Source organism: Eriocheir sinensis, chromosome 16 (assembly GCF_024679095.1).
Source record: "Eriocheir sinensis breed Jianghai 21 chromosome 16, ASM2467909v1, whole genome shotgun sequence".
NCBI lineage: Eukaryota > Metazoa > Arthropoda > Malacostraca > Decapoda > Varunidae > Eriocheir > Eriocheir sinensis.
The window spans coordinates 20,578,513-20,586,012 of record NC_066524.1 but is presented as its reverse complement, the minus strand read 5'-3'; the positions used below and the strand labels follow the sequence as shown (position 1 = coordinate 20,586,012).

Here is a 7,500-nt window from a genome sequence, read left to right as displayed (position 1 = left end):
ACTGGTGGTGGTAGTGGTGGTGGTGGCGGCGGCGGCGGTGGTGGAGGCTCACTGAATGTAGGACACCAACCCTCAGTCCCCTTGTGCTGGTGGTCGCTGGCGGAGCTGTGCAGTAACCTCGCTCTCTCTGTGGATATTTGCCCCTTTGCTACACTCCGTCCCCTACCACCACTACCACTACGACTACTACCACTCCTACCACTTCTCCAACTACTCCTTCCATTGCTCCAACTACTACAACCACTGCTTCTGCTATCTCAGTCTCTCTCTCTTCGGTGCTGACTCCTTCTTCGTCTTTCTCACTCCGAACTCATCTGGGAAAGAGTACGAGAAGCGGAAGAGAGAAGGAAAGGAAGGGAAGGAAAGAGAGAGAGAAGGAATAGTCAAATAACCTTCATATATGGAAATTCTATCATCTGGTACCACATTAAGGACGTAAAACGGAATAAAAACAACGAAAAGAATACGGAATCTAAGCGAAGGGAAACACAACGTAACCAGTCAGTGCCCAGGAGTTTTAAGAAGCAAAGAAGGAACTGTGAATGTGTGTCTTAGGTGTTCTCGAGCGTACCTCTGGAGTGCTGAACCAAGCCCTGTGTGACCCCGACCCTCCGCCCCTAGGTAAGTGTGTGTACCTGTGTGTGTGTGTGTGTGTCGCGGGGGGTGAAGGTTTTGGGGGTAGTGTAGTGTACCTTTATATGCATGTGTGTGTGTGTGTGTGTGTGTGTGTGTGTGTGTGTGTGTGTGTGTGTGTGTGTGTGTGTGTGTGTGTGTGTGCATGCTTGTGTTGGTTACGTCAACGGCGAGGGCGGACAGACAGACTGGCAGGTGAAGAGGAGGATGAAGAGGAGGAGAAGGAGGAGGAGGAGGATAGACAGGTGCATAGAGGAGGAGGAGGAGGAGGAGGAGGAGGAGGAGGAGGAAGAGGAGGTAAAATCGTGAACATCAACCCTTGGCAGCAGAGAAGGTGAGGTGAAGTTAGGTGAGGAGCGAGGCGTGGAGATGAGCTGAGAAGAGGAGGAGAGGAGAAGAAGAAGAGGAGGAGGAGGAGGAGGAGGAGGAGGGGGCAGGTCATGGTGGTGGTGGTGGTGGTGGACGAGGTGGAGGAGCAGGGCGCGGGCGGGTCGGGCAGCAGCAGCAGCAGGTCCCCCCCACACAGGTTACTTGAGTGCACGAAACGGTACACAGAACGGGACAGAGACAGGACCCTTCCCATTCCTCTCCCGCCGCTATCCCTGTCCCTGTGGCGGCCCGGGGACAGGTGAGCATACAGACAGGTGTGATGGACCACCGCCACCCCGCGCAGCCCCAAAATACCCGCGCCCTGAGGCTATGGGGGCGCGAAAGGCTGGGGAGGGGGGTGGAGGGTGAGGGCACGCGGAGCAGCTTGATAATAACGGGACTCGATGCTATGGTCCCTCGCGGCGATCCTGCTTAACGCCTTCAATAATGCCTCGTGTCCCGGCCCTCTGCTCCCTCTCCGGCCCTCCCTTCACCCCCCATGTAACCTCTTCGTCCAGCAGGTGCCACCCCGCCCCCCCCACCCCCCCTACAGAACCCCCCACGCCCCCCTGGCCCCGACCGCGCGCCCCGGCCGTCGCGCGGGGTCGCTGTGGTCTCCGCGGCTGAAGAATTATGAAATATGCGAAGTTCTGCGGGAAGTCGCGAGGCTCGTACCCGAGCCGCTAGTCTAGCGGTCCCAAGGACTCTGTCCCGCCACCCGACTCCTCCTCCTCCTCCTCCTCCTCCTCTTGCTCCTCCTCCATCTTCCTGTGGGTGTGCATTGCGGAGGTTGAACTGGTGTGGTGGATCCCTCGCTTCGCCACACACACACACACACACACACACACACACACACACACACACACACGGCCAGCCAACAGCCACCCACGCCGCATCCTACGCCATCGGCTTACTCAAAACACCTTACTCTCCTTTCCCTCCCTCCCTCACTCCCTCCCTCCCTTCATCTCCCATCGAACCAATCAGACGAGGGAGGGAAGGAGGGAGGGAGGGAGGGAGATATGAAGGAATGAGTGAGGGTGAGGATGAGGCAGGGAGGAGGAGGGAAGGAGAGGGTTCAGAGAGAGCAAAACAACCCCTCCTCCTCCTCCTCCTCCTCCTCCTCCTCCTCCTCCTCCTCTTCCGAACTATTTTTATAACAACCCTCCTGATGGCTGTTAGCGTGCGTGTGTGTTCGTGTGTGTGTGTGTGTGTGTGTGCGTGTGTGTGTGTGTGTGTGTGTGTGAAAATGTTGGTAGGTCAAACAGTACGAATAAATGTGATGATGAAGAGGAGGAGGAGGAGGAGGAGGAGGAGGAGGAGGAGGAGGAAGAGGAGGAGGAGGAGGATAAATGTATGCTAGTAACCTTCAACAGACAGAAGTAAAACTGTTCTTGAGAGTCGAATAATAATAATAATAATAATAATAATAATAATAATAATAATAATAATAATAATAATAATAATTGTTGAATGACCCCAAACAAGACTCCTATAGCGATGATGATGGTGGTGATGATAGCGGTGGTGGTGGTGGTGGTGGTGGTGGTGATGGTGGTGGTACTCTATAATTTTAGTGATTGTGGTTACTTATGTGGAGGTCAAACTTATGAGGCGAATAGTAATAGTAGTAGTAGTAGTAGTAGTAGTAGTAGTAGTAGTAGTAGTAGTAGTAGTAGTAGTAGTAGTAGTAGTAGTAGTAGTAGTAGTAGTAGTAGTAGTAGTAGTAGTGGTAGTGATAGTGGTGGTGGGGGTGATTTAGACAGTACAGTAGGTGGTGATCCTTCTTATATTTATGTCAGTGGGTTGGGAGGTGACTTGCTGATTCCGTTTCATCTCTCTCTCTCTCTCTCTCTCTCTCTCTCTCTCTCTCTCATTCATCATTCCTGCCCTGTCTTTACTCGCTCATTTATACTCTCCCTCCTCTCCTTCCTTCCCTCCTTTTCTCCCTCCTTTCCTCCATCCACTTTCCTCCATCTACTACTTCTACAACTACTACTACTACTACTACTGAGACCGCCCATTGCACCTGTCATACTACTACTACTACCACTACTACTACTTCTATTACTACTACTACTACTACTACTACTACTACTACTACTACTACTACTACTACTACTACAGCCATATGGTCGTGATGATGGACAGGAAATTCGTTTGGTCTGCCTGGTAAAATCCAAATTGGACTTTCCAGAAACCGTGTACCCTTATCCTCTCTCTCTCTCTCTCTCTCTCTCTCATTCCTGCCAGCCCTCCCTCGACTTCTCTCTCTCTCTCTCTCTCTAGACCTTCCTGCCCCCTCCTCCCTCATTCCTTTCCTTCTTCTCCCTTCCTTCCATCCTTAACCATTGCCATCTGCCCTCCCTGATGCACGATACGGCCCCTTCTTCCTCCTCTTCTTCTTCTTCTTCCTCCTCCTCTTATTGCATTCAAGGGACTTCCTCCTCCTCCTCCTGCTCCTCCTCCTCCTTCTTTTTCTCCTCCTCCTCCTCTTTCATGTTTTCATCGTTTTCTCTTTCTTGCGTTTTATAGTGAAATGATTTGTCTTTCTCTTCCTCTTGTTGTTGTTGTTGTTGTTGTTGTTGTTGTTGTTCTGCTTCTTCTTCTTCTATTTGTTGTCTTCTTTTTTCTCCTCCTTTCTTTTTCTTCATATTCTTCTTCGCCTTCCTCCTCCTCCTCCTCCTCCTCCTCTTCCTTTTCTTTCTCTCTTTACTCTCTCACGAACCCTCTTTCCTACTCCTCCTCCTCACTCATCATACCTCTTCCCTTCCCTCCCTCCTCCTCCTCCTCCTCCTCCTCCTCCTCCTCCTCCTCCTCCACCACAAACTACCTCCCAGTAACCATCTCAACGACCTTGGTGGCGTAAGGGAGGAAATTTTTCAATGAATATTTGTTGAAAGAATTTGACACGTGTTTTCTGTACCGGGAAATTGCTCGAGGGGGGGTTGGGGGGAGGGGGGGAGGGAGGGGGAGAGGGAACGGAAGGGAGGGAAAGGAAGGAAGGAGGGAAGGAATGGGGTTGTAGAGAGAGATTATCGAGAGAGAGAGAGAGAGAGAGAGAGAGAGAGAGAGAGAGAGAGAGAGAGAGAGAGAGAGAGAGAGAGAGAGAGAGAGAGAGAGAGAGAGAGAGAGAAGAGAAGAGAAGAGAGAAGAGAGAAGAGAGAAGAGAAGAGAAGAGAGAAGAGAGAAGAGAAGAGAAGAAAACAAAATAAAACAATAGAATAGAAAGAAAAAAAGAAAAGAAAAGAAAAAAAAAGAACGGAAAAATGGGAATGAGAGAAGGAGAAGAGGAGAGAGAAAATGAGAAGGTGAGGAAAGGAGGAGAAGGAGAAACATAAAAGAAAAAAAATAAGAAGAAAGACAAGAGAAGAGGAGGAATAGGAGAGAGGAAACGAGAATAGAAGGGAAATAAGGGAATGAGAAAAGGAGAGAAGGGAGGCAAAAGAGGAGGGATAGGAAGGAGAGAAGAGGAGGAGAAGGGAATGAGGTAAGGGAAGGGAAGGGTTGGGAAGGGAAGATGAAGGACGAGGAGATAAAGAAGGAGAAGGTAGATAGACATATAATTAAAAATGTAGAAATATAAAAGTTTTCTTCATCTTAAACACTAGAATTGACCACTTTTAAGAATCCACCTTTAGGATAATTTACCTGGGCACTAATTAACCACTGAAAGAAGATTTGAATACCTGAAAACACTCGAGAAAGAGAGAAAACTAATGTTGGTGTTCTTAGACGTTTCCGCCCTTCACATAACCTATATCCTAACATCACCTATTTTCAAAGGCTAACAAGGAGATTAATATAGTTGTCATGAGTGTTTTGTTACGCTCATGGCACAGAGGATGAGTCAAACCACCACCAGGGTCATAAAACTTCCTAGCCAAATGCTCACAACTCCTACGAAAGTCTTGTCAAATATGTGCTTCCTTAGGTTCACGGTACAGAAGAAGGGTTAAACTACCACCAGGGTCATAAAACTATCTCTGGAAATGCCCACAAGTCCTACGAAAGCCTTGTCAAATATGTGCTTCTTTAGGTTCACGGTACAGAAGAAGAATTAAACTACCACCAGGGTCATAAAACTACCTAGCTAAATGCCCACAACTCCTACGAAAGCCTTGTCAAATATGTGCTTCCTTAGGTTCACGGTACAGAAGAAGGATTAAACTACCACCAGGGTCATAAAACTATCTCTGGAAATGCCCACAACTCCTACGAAAGCCTTGTCAAATATGTGCTTCTTTAGGTTCACGGTACAGAAGAAGGATTAAACTACCATCAGGGTCATAAAACTATCTCTGGAAATGCCCACGACGCCTACGAAAGCCTTGTCAAATACGTGTGCTTGAACGACGAAATGTTTAAGACTATGACCCTATTAACGAAAGAATAAACACGAAAATAAGTCAGAAAGGAAGGAAATAATAGTAAATGCAATAGAAGGGATGGAATATATTGTACATGATAAAGGAAAGGAAATGTAGAATGAGAGAAAAAGAAATATGGAAGGAAGAAATAACACAGGGAAAGAAAGGAAAGAAGATTAAACAGATGTGATGGAATATAGAAAAAATGAAAGAAGGAGGGAATTAAAACGAGAAAGAAAGAAGGAAAGGGGAACAAAGAAAGAAAATAAAGAAAAAAAGGAAGGAAAGAAAGAGAGAAAAAGAAAGAAAAACACATAGGGAGAGGGAAAGAAATAAAGTAAAGAAAAAAGAAAACCATGAAAGAAGGAGGGAAAGAAAACGAGAAAGAAAGAAAGAAGGAAAGAAAAAAAAGACGGAAATGAGAAAAAGAAAGAAAAACACATAGGGAGAGAGAAAGAATGAACCAAATAAAGAAGAAAGAAGGAGAGAGGGAGAGAACGAACGAAAATAAAATAAAAAAGAAAGAAAGAAAACAAAATCAAAAAAGAAGTAAAATTAAGCAACAAAACAAAAACAAAGCAAAACAACAAGGGGGCTCCAATCCACCCCTTATACAACCCGTCAATAGTAGCAATCAAAGCCCTCGTACAACAATTATATCAAGGTTGTGTTGTGGTAGAAGCGAGAGTTCCGACGTTCCACCAAGGTTGAGTCACGGTGACCTCACGGAGCCTCCAACGCCTCATCGCAAGCCGTACCTAGACAGTCGCTCAGGGCCACCAGCCGCAACCCGTACTTAAGAATGTGGAGAGAGACGTAGTGGAAGGCGGAGTTATGAGAGGTGGAGTTATGATGTTGATGATGTTGTTGGCTTCTTTCTTTTTTATGAGGGGGGGAGTGAGGGGGAGGAGTGTTATTTCTTATTTCTTTCTTTCTTTCTTTCTCTGTTTCTGTTCCTCTCTCTCTCATTTATTCATATTCCCAACGTAGATTTATTTTTAACTTCATGCTATCGACATTCTCTCTTAACATTGACAAAGCTAATTTCACCTTTATTATCAACGTTATTAAGTCTATTTACCTTTTAATCATCTCTATCTACCTATTACTCAAGTCTTTCTCTTTATACAAACAAGTGAATAACGCGAAGCTCAATGGAAGGGTCAAATACACCTAAATATTGCCTTCTACAACCTTATTCCCTACATATCAACACTCATTTCCCTATTCCCAGTTATGAACACACAAATGAGTCAGGGTGAGGCTCAGTGACTAGGTCGAGTGGCTTCCAGACCCGAGGCAGCGGTTTAGGCAGACGAGCGGAACGAGTCTTCGGGCTATATCATTAAACATCTCCACGCCCAGGCACATATATTTGTCAAGGCTTTCGTAGGCGTTGTAGGAGACCTTTCCAGGGGTAGTTTTCTGACCCTGGTGGTAGTTTGGCAAGGCTTCCGTGCTATGAACGTACAGAAACAGTCATGAGAACGCATTTAACATGTTTTTTGAGCCCTAAGAAATAACTGTGTGTCTGTGTGTGTGTGTGTGTGTGTGTGTGTGTGTGTGTGTGTGTGTGTGTGTGTGCGCGTTCGTGTGCATCCCGATTCAGGCACCGTTTCCGCTACATTGCAATCGTATTCGTGCGTTTTCGTGCCATCTAGAGCGTGGAAATGGCGAAAGAGATGACATGTAGCGCTTAATTGTTGCGCTGGGTGGGTTTGCGGGGCGAGTCTGTGTTCCTAAGCCCGATGCGATGATGGGAGGTTGAGGTGATGATGTTGTGGTGGCATGGTGATGATACTGGTGGTGGTGATGATGAAAACAGCAGGTAGAATGAAGGATAATGGAGAGAAAAGGAAGAACTGAAGAAGGAAAGGAGATGAAAGAAGGACGGAAGGAAGGACGGAAGGATACGATGATGGGCGGTTGACGTGACGCTGTTATGATGAAAAGAGGAGGTAGAATGAAGGATAATGGAGAGAAAAGGAGGAACTGAAGAAGGAAAGGAGATGAAAGAAGGAAAGAAGGAAGTTTGTGTTCTTAGGTCCAATACGTTGATGGGAGATTGATGTGATGGTGTTGTGACTGGTGTGATGGTGGTGGTGATGATGGCGGTGGTGATGATGGT

General features: G+C 46.7%; 1 protein-coding gene and 1 long non-coding RNA gene across 4 annotated transcripts in view; one reads left to right on the top strand and one right to left on the bottom strand.

Moving 5' to 3' along the window:
• LOC126999527 (uncharacterized) overlaps window positions 1-7,500 on the bottom strand; it is a 38,639-nt gene that overhangs the window by 19,669 nt on the left and 11,470 nt on the right. The window lies entirely within an intron of this gene.
• The window catches only part of LOC126999524 (ichor-like), a 37,114-nt gene continuing 29,663 nt past the window's right edge, over window positions 50-7,500 (top strand). For both annotated transcript variants that reach the window (XM_050862190.1, XM_050862191.1), the window contains exon 1: window positions 50-621. The gene's annotated coding sequence lies outside the window, so the exon portion shown is untranslated. The remainder of the gene's footprint in view (window positions 622-7,500) is intronic.